Source organism: Pararge aegeria, chromosome 22 (assembly GCF_905163445.1).
Source record: "Pararge aegeria chromosome 22, ilParAegt1.1, whole genome shotgun sequence".
Classification (NCBI taxonomy): domain Eukaryota; kingdom Metazoa; phylum Arthropoda; class Insecta; order Lepidoptera; family Nymphalidae; genus Pararge; species Pararge aegeria.
In genome coordinates, this window is record NC_053201.1 from 7,524,900 (window position 1) to 7,537,062 (window position 12,163).

Genomic DNA, 12,163 nt, shown 5'->3' on the forward strand with positions numbered 1-12,163 from the left:
TCGATTAATATTATTGTTGCTTTTGAATTTGATAGATTATGCGGTTTCACTCGCGTTAACTATTATTGTTATACCTATATTATATATTACCGAGTTAACTAAGTATTATTTTTATTGATGTAGCGGCGTATACCTAAGCGATAATTGTACATATAGATCTTTGGTCCAAAGTTGCTTGTGTTCTGTATGGTATTTCTTTGTCAATTGTAACTATTGTTTGGCACGTACAAATAAAGTTCTTGTATATTAAAATACCTTTACAATTCTGATGTAAAATTTAAATTTTCTATTTCAGTTCGTTTTGCATACCATACAAATGCTGTAAAATACACCTTTATTGGGTTAATTATGAAATTGTGAGCTGTGACAGGCAGAGAATGTGGCAACACTGTTCAATTTCGAACATCAAAAGTCAATCAAGCTGTGTGTCCCAGTTCATCCAGCGTTTAATTTGAAAATAGCACGGATCGAATCGGAAATTGTTCATGGAAGTTCCTGTGACCGGTTAAGAGCGCAAACGTGCCAAACTGACAATGTATTTCGAGCGTTTTTCCAAAATTAACCTGAAGCTCAATTGAACCTTTACTGAACAAAAGTGTTTTAAAAGATGTTATTGGCTCTCGTGTCTCATGACATTTTTAGAGATAACTGATTATGAGATGTCATATTACCAACATTGCAGACTGTTATTCATGTTTGTAATGCTGTTTCAAAATAGAGCTACGGGACTCGAGGTCAAGATTAAAGATTTGGTATTACCCGCCAAATTTGATTGTGCTGTTGTATTTGTATCTCTGTAAATTTTCTCTGTGGTGTACAATAAAAGTGTATTCATTGATTCATTATTACAAGATTCAACATGTGTTTAGAAACTTAGCTGTGTACAAAGTATATTATCGATACCTTTGATTCTACTAGTTATTATCGTTGACTATTACTGTTTTCCTATTTAAACACACGTTAAAATAAGTGAAAGAATGAGTGGTTTCTACGCAATATCCAACGGCCTCTTATAGATGAATTAAACGCAATGCTATTAAGGTATTTAATCATCTTTACAATATCGAGCTACACTTTCTAGGAGAAATTACCGACGAAAAATGTCGGACATGTATTCTCTTCGCTCTAAGTATAAGCAATAACTAATATCCCACTTCTGAGCACAGGCTTCATATAGCAGAGAAGTTTTTTTTAGAGCAAAACCCACCAGTTCGTGATACAGTTCAGAGTTATACAGTGCCTTTTAATTGAAGCAATTAATTATTACTTGCTTTAATGGTGAAGGAAAACATTGTGTATGCCTGGGAGTTCTCAATAAACGTTAACCTCTCTGCTGGGCTCGGCTTCACCCCTCTCATTTTGGGGAGTGCCCTCTTGTGGGCCGGTCATGGGTTGATGGTCTGCAGAAAAGTCCGCAAAATAGTTCATCAATAAAAGCAAACATAAGCACTTTAGTGTTATAAAGTTGGAAATGTACCTACAGGAAACACCTATCAGGAGATAGACTGACTCTGTGGTATTACTTCATTGAATTTCAAAGAAGATCCGTTTCTTTGATACTATACGAACATAAGCGTCGTCTCGTGCAATAAGTATCAATGGTATATAGTTATTGTAGATAAATACCTAGTTATTGTAGTGGTCGCACAGTGCTCGAAATTCGATCGATTAATAAAGCGATCGATCGACCGTATAATGAAGCGATCGATCGACCGATCTAGCGATTTATTTGCCTAATATTATAAAGATCATTGACGATGGTTTTTTTATTCCATTACGAGTTAGATAGTGAGTGATGATGCGGTCTAAGATGGTAACGGGCTAACCTGTTAGGGGTTTGGTAGTTATATTAAACCCATACCTCTAATCGGTTTTTACGCGACATCGTACCAAAACGCTAAATCACTTAGCCGCACGTCTTTGTCGGTGGTAAATAGCCGCGGCTAAAGCCCACCAGATCAGAACAGAAAAACATTCAGAGATTATAAACTCTCTAATTGCCGCTGTCGGGATCGTACCCGGGACTTCGTAATTAAATCCACAAAAATTACCATTGCTCTAAAGAGGTCGTCAAAACCTCCAACAGAAAGTGCTTCTTTGTTTGTTGCCTATGTTTGACACAACCATACATTTATAATATTAGTTCCTATGAACTAATGCTATAACTTTGTTATGCGGCGTGCAGAGGGCTCACTAGTTTAGGCTTATCTTAATATATATAAATCTCCTGTCACGATGTTTGTCCGCGATGGACTCCTAAACTACTTAACCGATTTTAAATAAAATTGGCTCACCGTGAGCAGTCTGGTCCAACTTAAGAGATAGGATATCTTAGATCTTTAATTATAGTCGCAATTTTATTTTATTGCAAATTATTTTTCACATATTATATATATATGTATATATATACTACAATACTCACTTATGGCTAAGCGATACTGAATACTTTAAAAACAAAATCAAACGCAGACGAAGTCGCGGGCAACAGCTTTGTAATTTTACAAAGGAATACTTATAGCTAGCATCAGAAAACCACCCAAGTTTGTAATATATGCTAACAGAGAATTAAGCCTAGGTACGTTAACTACAGAACATTATTGCCAGTTTACCATGTTGTGTATAAAAATGATCATAAGTGACAGCGCGATAAAAAGGAGGATTACAGTTTTTTCTTAATATTACAAAGATTAATATCGTCTCGTACATCAGTAGGTAATTCATTAATGAGGAACTAGGTAAACGTTCGTGCGCTTGCCATACCTATTGAACGCGCCCGAAGTGCATAACCGGCCTCGAGTGACGGCCCGCGTGCATACAGGATGTTGTACTTTGTTCCAGTATGTTATTGAAAAAGTTTTCTTTAAAAATTGAATATTTCAACTTAGTCGGCTTAGACGGCTGGTCATATATAATTGAAAATTCCTTCTTTACGTTTAAACTTGTATGCATAAATTTCATCAAATAAATGCTTGTTTTAACTTTCCTGCGCATATAATATAACGAGTAAAACGTTCGTCAAACTAACCGCATAATTTAATTTCCAACAGCACAAAGTTTCAGTTCCAAGCACAGTGTAATTATAAGTCTATGATTTTCGAGAGTTTGCCATGGTTGCGGCTTCTGTGGAAGTTGAATTGAGATTTTTCGACATTTTTGTAAATCAGATTCGAAGCGAAGCCGGAATATTTTGCAGAAATTCATAAATGAAACTGGCTGTAATAAAAAACGTTGCATATATTTACTTGGCATATTTGTAAAACAAGTTTCCAGTATGAATTGACAGACGTACATATATTGAAGCAATGTAGCGGGTCTTAGCTCTGTATCCCTCACTCTTGTGATGGAGAAAGCCTTTGGCCATCACGAGATGATTTAGTTTTATGATGATGATGACTAGAATTGTTCAAAATGTCAGCAGCGTATTATCGTCCAAGGGCTATAATTATCACACGGACTTAACTTACTCTCCGATGTACGGTGACATTTATGTAACTGACATTTTTTAGCAGAAAATCCGATATCTATACATTAGGTAAGCACACGAAAAACAAGTTATTAATTGCTGTCATTCTTACTTAATACCGAGATAGGCTATGTCGGTCAAATGCCCAATAACTACTGCGTAATCAACCCCAATTAACTGTCCCGATACCAGAATTACCACAAACCACTCGATTTATCATCAGATAGCCCACATAAGGTATGATATGCAATCGATATCTTTCATTAGGTCGCAACACCATTCCGTTTACGCAAAACGCTATTTAAACAGAATTATGCTAATATATTATGCAGTTGAACGTAAATATGCCGTAACTACTTTGAAATGGTAGATTTTCTAAGCAAAGTTCTATTTACCTCCACTGCAATTAGGAAAGATGGCCGACATTAGAAATGGCCTACATTTAAGATAGCGGATATAATAAAAAAAATTAAATACCTAACGGATAATAAATAAATATATTATACCAATACACACAACGCCATCTAGCCCGAAAGTAGTCAAGCGGCCTTTGCTTGTGCTATTTAATATAACTGATGAATCTTTTTATAAATAGTATATTAGGTATAATAAGAATGGTTATTTTGTTGGTACTACCAGATAAATCATTAAAATCTGACAATCAAAATAAATAAACAGTTCTGGGGACGCCACTTTTAACAGATAACAGACTTATAATGCTATAGATTACAGAATATGTAATGCTTACGAAAACAAACGACACATAACACACGGTTCAAATTGAATAAAACAATAAAACGGATAAAACTTAATAATATTTTCGGATATTTTTCGTGATATTTTAATTGCTTAAAACGAACATAACTTAGAATAGGGATTCGAACTCGGCCCCCCGAAAGTGGAGTCGAAGTCCTACTGGATGGGCTATCACGGCTAGATTGATCATTATTATATTTATCAGATATGTTGTTTAATTCCTTATAATTAAAACTAACCTAATTAAATTAAATACATTCATTATATCTTTTAATTGCGAGCAGCGGAAGGGTATCGTTTCGTTGTAAATGCCATAAAATATGATGACAAAGTAAAATCTTTTTCTAGTTACGAGACGTTTGGGCCTACATATAAAATGGCAAATTAACGCTAACTTTACAATAATATAATAATTAACGGGGATAAGTTTATCCTTTTCATACATATGATAGAATACGAGTGATAAAATAGTTTTAAACACTTTTGAAATCATATTCCATTGCAGTTTCACTTTATTATGGGTCGCGTTGTCTAACTTTGTATTCGTTGGTCATATCTGAATCTGCAACTAAAGCTAAGCTTACATTTAATGTATATACAACATTGTATGTAAATTGAAAATAATATTGCCTAATACATACCTAAGACACACATTTTGAGATCTGCGGCGCGTATCGGCAGTGCGCAATACTAATGAAACATGAAAACTCGTCATATGTTCGTTAACATAGAAATAAAATCATTTCTTTATTCATAAAAAGTAGAACGTGTGAATAAACTGCAGTAGAGCATTTTTAATTTGGATTCTTTAACTACTAAGTATTACACCTATTAGAGGTGTAGTCTTACCTACTTAAAGATAAAATTCATGCTCCAGAGCGTTCTCCAGCGAAAGTGCAAGTGTAGCCACTTCTAAGCATAATTTTGAAAAATATTAACACTTTAGTTTATTAAAGTGACTAGAAGACGAATATAGTATGGTTTGTTTTATTTTTCCTCAGGGATTTTTAACTAAATAGGTACAATAAGCTTCCCGGAATTAACTAAGGTTTAAGGTACCTAGAATTAAATTGCCAGAATATTACTTTTCACTGTAGATTCCTTTCAGTGTTTTCTCTTCATTAGGTCACTAGAATTGGTAACTTAGCGTATCTGAAGCACCGGAACGACATTATAAATAAAGGAATAAAAAACAATATAGCTACTCGAAATTTATACGGAATATGGGGACGTGGGGAAAATCAAGAGGTATCGCTTACATATAAAAAAAAAACACATCCGAGTTTTGTTATGAGTGAGAATAAAATTGTGAGATGCGTCAATGAACTAAAGTTGCTAGTTAAGTAGGTACATAGCTCAATGTGTTGGAAAGTTGAAGTGGTAATGGGTGAGGCACTTAGCAAAGACGGGTGGAAGTTGGGATTCCGATAAAATTCAAATTAAAAATTCCAATATATTTATTAAAAGACAACATAAAGTCCAATTAGGTGAGCAACAATGAAAGCTTATCACTATGTTAGTACTTTATAACTAACATGGACTGAGTCCTCTGATTAAGTATATTAATTCTAGACTGAGTCTGACTGACAGGACTATCCATTTTGCCGGCAATAATGCGAAGGATGCCGTTGCTGCTACTCCGGACTCTGCTCAGGACGCCTCGCCTTGTCTTCTTATGCCAGATGGCGTCGTGAAAACTACGTGAAAAGTTGACAATAAGCAAATAGTGGAAGTCCATCAGTTGAAATGATGATGATGAGCCGATATTCAAAATTTGCTGTTGTTTTCTAATTAATGATGTTGTATCTATTGACCTGGCGTTATAACTGCGTTCACTCCAAAGGTGCGAAGCGCGGTACCTAGGGGGCATTGTAGGTAGGTAGTCGTGGGAGATGAAAGTCATTGTCAAATAAGTGTTTGAGCAAAGCGTCGAGCGGCCTCACTATTATTTCGAAATAAGGTTAAGCACATATTATTCTTTTGATTGGCTCATTTCCCTTGTGAATTTGTTAATGGAATTAGTAAATTAATACGAATTTAGTATTATAGTTAATGAAGACGGAAATAGCCTAACGATTAAGACTTAAGGCTCGCGTAACTACCTACCGAGTTTTATTCGCCTGGCACGTAAGTCTAACTTGTCGGTTCTTTAAGGAAAACGTCGTGAGGAAATGTGTATCTCTAAGAGTTCTGTATAATGTTCTCTAAGGCTTGTAAAGTACCTATACCATACCGCACTTGCTACCTTCTCATTGTAACAGGAGCCCGTAAGAAGGTTGGAAAGTTGTTATAAAATGAATTTGTTTTCGCTTCGGTTTCTTTGCAATTAATTTAACTCTGTGCCAATTTTTTAACCCCCGACGCGAAAACGACGGGGTGTTATAAGTTTGAGGAGTCTGTGATTTTGATTTATTTTTTTTGAAAGGTGAATTAGTCGGGAGTGTTCTTAGCTAGGTATGTTTGATGAAAATCGGTACATGATGGCCGCCGCCACGAAATGGCGGATTAAGTACATTTTTTCTTACAACATCAATAAGTATCATGACAATTTTAAATCTAAGATGGCCGCCACAACAAAATTACGAATTACATTTTTTTAACACTACTCCCTCCGCCTGCGCCGCCCTTTTATTTGATATGTGTATGAAATAAAAGGGCTAGACTAGTAGAATATCATAAACTACGAAAAATTTTCAATTTAAGATGGCAGCCACCACAAATGGTTAATTACAGTTTTTCCACATTATAATGGGGAACGATCAGGATATCAAATGAAAATATAGAAACTGAACTATAGAAATCGCTTTAATGGCATGTTTGATTCAGCGCTATTAAGTTAACGAGCATATATATATATTTTTAGCATTGATAAAATTAGTAGGAATGGAGATATTTATTTTGGCCACTGAGGTCAATATCTCCAAAGAGATGCTCCAACTACGCGGGAGATATTAGCACACTGTGCATAAACAAGTCTCCAAGGCACGGATGTTTATCAACGCCAAACTTCTAGATGAATAGATAATCGCTAGATCTAAGAGTTTCTTGGTAGAAACCCCCAATAGATACTATTCATTGGTCCGACCCGGGTGCCTCGAGATTTACAGTCGACCATCCTAATCACTAGATCATTGAGGCAGTTGTGGATATTATATACACACACAACATCGGTACAATTTTGTAATAACAGTAATAACGCACGTGTTTATGATGTTTTAATTACTGGACGCAATCGCGTGGTCACAGACCGTTAATTATTCATGAAAATGTTTATTTTTGTGGTGTAAAGAGCTTTGTCGCACGCAAATAATAAAACATCTTTTTTTGGGTTTTATTTACGTTATAATACGTAGTTACATATTTCGCGGCTGGCTTTATAGGAACAGAACAATACATAGAATGATACGGTTACTATAAATGCAAAGGTCTGTTTGTTTGTTTTTTACCTTTATTCAACTCAACTACTGCACCGATCTTTATGAAATTCGTATTGTTGTATAAATTTAGTTTGCACCCTTAACATTAACAGGATTTTTAAGAAACTCAAAAGGTGGCGGACGAATTTGTAAACACTAGGATCCTCGTAGGAAATAATAAATAAATAAATAATTTATATACTACGACAACGCACCAATCGCCATCTAACCCCAAAGTAAGCGTAGCTTGTGTTATGGGTAGATGACTGATGAATATTTTTATGAATAATATACATAAATACTTATAATATACATATAAACACCCAGACACTGAAAAACATTCATGCTCATCACACAAACATTTTCCAGTTGTGGGAATCGAACCCACGGCCTTGGACTCAGAAAGCAGGGTCGCTGCAAACTGCGCCAATCAGCCGTCCATAGAGTTCTCTCTTACCTTTAATTATCTTAATTACGAACTATGTACGCATAGCTGTCCCCTGAACACATAAAATGATGAGCTTTGCTCTCTTATCCGCATCATCAAAAACCTGGAATGTCTTTCTCTGTAATCTCTTCCAGTTCCTAATTTCTCCACTTATTAGACGGTAACCTTGAGGTCAAGTACAAAAAAAAAGCTATTAAAGTATCACAAAGGCGCGTGAAGTCTTCGAACCCGCACTTCGTCAGCGTTGCTAGAGCCTTAAACCCTCGTCGTTCTGAGACGAGACCCGTGACGGTAAGGGGTTGATAATGATTATGATACTAACTATATAAACGATCTAAATTATATGTAGCCAGTAAATTTTAGCGTTCAATTTTATTACCATGAATAATTCAAACTAATTTCGGTTTAGTTTAGCCCAATTAATTCGCACTCAGCAGCGTCTCAGTTTTAAAGCGTTCGACAAAGCCTCAAGAGAATTATTTCGTTCGCACGTGCTGAATGCAGAAAGACATAGAGTAGTTAAGTACTACGTTGGGTTCGAATCGAATGGACTATTTACAATAGAGACCGTTTTTTATAGAAATATTTATGCGGACGTGCCTCTAGAATTCATATTGGCTTGTTCTTTGATAACGAGAAAAGCCAGTCTTTTGGGAACGCTTTCGTTTCACAGTGTCAAAGTGACCACGTAAACACGTACCGTCGAAAAATAATGAGTTTTGGTTTTGCATAACTAACTAGTTTTTCACTCAGAGTTCAAGGACCTTCCTTCCCTACTATCCTTCTTTGACTTAGGATAGATAGTAAAAATCACACCTTAAGGTTTAGATATACATATCTAACCAGCAAGATAGCCAAATGGTTAGTAAGGGCATCTGCCTTCCTATTTGGGGAACGAGTTCTATCCCCGGAACCCGGAAAATTTTGGAAAAGTTAGCCATTGACTATATTACCTGCATTGCAATATAATCATTTAATATAATCATTTGACGGCCGATTGGCGCAGTTTGCAGCGACCCTGCTTTCTGAGTCCAAGGCCGTGGGTTCGATTCCCACAACTGGAAAATGTTTGTGTGATGAGCATGAATGTTTTTCAGTGTCTGGGTGTTTATATATATATTTTAAAGTATTTATGTATATTATTCATAAAAATATTCATCAGTCATCCTAGTACCCATAACACAAGCTACGCTTACTTTGGGGCTAGGTGGCGATATGTGTATTGTCGTAGTATATTTATTTATTTATTTAAAAAAAAAAAAAAAAAAAAAATAAAAAAAAAAAAAAAATAAAAAAAAAAAATCTGACTAATCTGTTAGGGATATTGAACTTATATTAAACTCATACCGATTCATACTCGGAACATATTTCGAAACCATAAGTAGTTTCCAGTGCTTTAAATTGAATTTACTGTTACTCTTAAGCAAAAATTAAGAATGTACATTTACTATGCTAACATGTAGATTTACTTATGTATTCACAAGGTGACCTCTAACGTACACTGAAAAGGCGAATAGGTTACCCACTTGGCAGTTGGCGAGAAATATTCCAGATCGTCGCCCCAAGTTCGACTTATATTACGCCGTGATCTTATTACGATAAGAGACATCTAGATAATGTCCTACGTTTGTTGAAGTTTATTCAAAAATCGGAAATGAGATAGAATTTAGCATAGAAATATATCAAACTCTATTTTCCATGATGTCTTAAAAATTATATCACAGTTTTTGGTTTATCATACTTAATACCATTTCGAGATTTTTTGTTTTACATATTTTTCATACCTAATGCAAGAAGAGTTTTATGAGATAATCGCTGGAGTATGTAGCTCGCAAACGAATCGACTGACGAACTGATCGATTCTGATCCGGTTCTTTTCTGTTTGTATGCAGACGTGATAGAATAGTTTTCTATTAAATTAACGAAGATCTGGTCATTCGTTTGTATCAGCAAATTTCCAAAAATTTTAACTTAACTTATATGAGGGCGAGGAGAGTATTGACCCACAAAACTGTTCCAGTGCGTGTTGGCACGCTTCAAAGATTATTTACCTCCAAGGCACGGGGGTGACGAAGGCATCTTCCGAATTTTCAGGCTAGTTCATTAATAATTTATTGGATCCATTGTAGTATAGTATTTACTCTAACTACTAAATGACCGGTTGCTCGGACCGATTAGCAAGGAAGAACTAGCAGTCGCTTGCACTTTATACATGCATAAAAGCTCGGCATACCCTAAAATTTTTGTATAACTCATTAATACGAAGGATTGTTCACTTTGTGGCATCTTCCTTTCTTATGAATACCCTTGTCAAAAACCCAGTGCACGCCACTGAAAACTAGTAATATTTTATAAGAAGAAATTATCTTAAAGGAACATCTCCAGCAGAAGCATAACCTTATTCGCATAATATATATTTTAACATTGACGTTTTCAATTTTAAATTAAACATTATAACTTTAATCGTATTTATAATTTATTATTTTTCCATTGTATTCTGCTGTATTAATTTATACCTGTCAGAGCCAACGTGTTTTATCTTTATGAGATGAAATGTTGCAACAGCCCATATTTCTATTGCACCTGGCAGTTAAAGCGATAAAATAGTACGAGTAGGACAAGCGTTTCTGTACGTTTAAAATTGTTGTGGTAACATAGAAAAAAGCAAGTAAAAAATAACTAATTAAAATTCGTTTGTTTGGAATGTCATATTACAGATGGCCAACTATTTATTTCTTGCCTTATAGTTGTTTCACAAAGTAGTTGTTTTTATAAAACAATTTTTTAATGAATCCTTTCATCATTGTCCGGGTGTCCTCTTAGAATGAGAAGGGTCAGACCGAGTCAGGTCAGCATGTCGGTTTCCATACGATGTCCTTCACTGTTAATGCAAATGATATTTTAAAACGAAAGTTAGAGTATTGTATATTGGATTTTTCACTTAACAGTTATTCATTGTAAAGACAACATATCCTGAGGATGCTCCGGTTTCGGAGCGAAACGTGCGTAGAGGATACATTGCCGAGGATCTGTTCGGTGGGGAGTATACGGATTGAAGAAATTATAAATTACACCATACAGATTCTCTTGCTGTTCGCGGATTATAGCTAATTAAGCTTAATTTTCATAATTTTCATAATATAGAAAGTTAGAGTTGCGTGCCGTAGATCAAATTTCTCTATTCAAATAGGCACATAGATGACACTTTTGATGCATACAATACATATGTACATAGTAGTGAGATGATGACTATAACTACATTTGTAAACTTAAAACTAAAGCAACGAGGGTGCCAAAAGCGCCCTGGTGGTAAGAAGAACTCCACAATAAACTTATCCGGGTATTCTTTTTGAACTTGACCAAGCTTGGTCTCCCTGAAAGGAGGGGAAACCGCAGTCTTATCCATGTGGCTCCATCAGGTAGGTCTTCTTTGTGGGACGTGTTCCTTTCATAAAGGAATAATGGGAAGTTAGGTACCTCTTATTGTACTGAGGTAAGTGTTATCTTCTCCTACCTTGTATGGTTTTTGTATGGATCTACGCATATTGTGCAGTTAGTGTAGACGAAGTGCATTTTTATAGCGTTAATAGTATGAATCTGTACCTCCTGCCAAAAAGAGGTATGCTGTTTAAAAGCACCAAACTACCTACTTATGTACTAATGAAAACTATTTATTTATAAAAAATCTTTTAATTGAAATATAGTAATATTGTTTCTTTAAAATATAAATATAACCTAAAATAAACTATTTAAAACTAAATAAAATCTAAGACGTCCTCGAAACCACCGCATCGAGGCACAGTTCCAAAGATGCTGGCAGCATTGCCCCTTTGGATGGCCAAACTAATTCTTTGGTCAAGGTAACTGCCCGCTCTAGGATCACCGGTAGACCCGATAACCCTTTTCGATAATTCTTTGAAAAGGGCTCTTGCTCTTGCCATTTATTTATTATTTATTTATACTCTTTATTTGTTCAACACATCCAGTTCAGAAAAACAAAGAAAAACAACAAACACTTCAAGAATGTTGTAGGATACAAAAGGCGGCCTTATCGCTAAGTAGCGATCTTATCCAGGCAAC

The 12,163-nt window shown here is 35.3% G+C and overlaps 1 protein-coding gene across 5 annotated transcripts in view; it reads left to right on the forward strand.

The window, feature by feature from the left end:
- The window catches only part of LOC120633601, a 63,778-nt gene that overhangs the window by 14,747 nt on the left and 36,868 nt on the right, over nucleotides 1–12,163 (forward strand). The window lies entirely within an intron of this gene.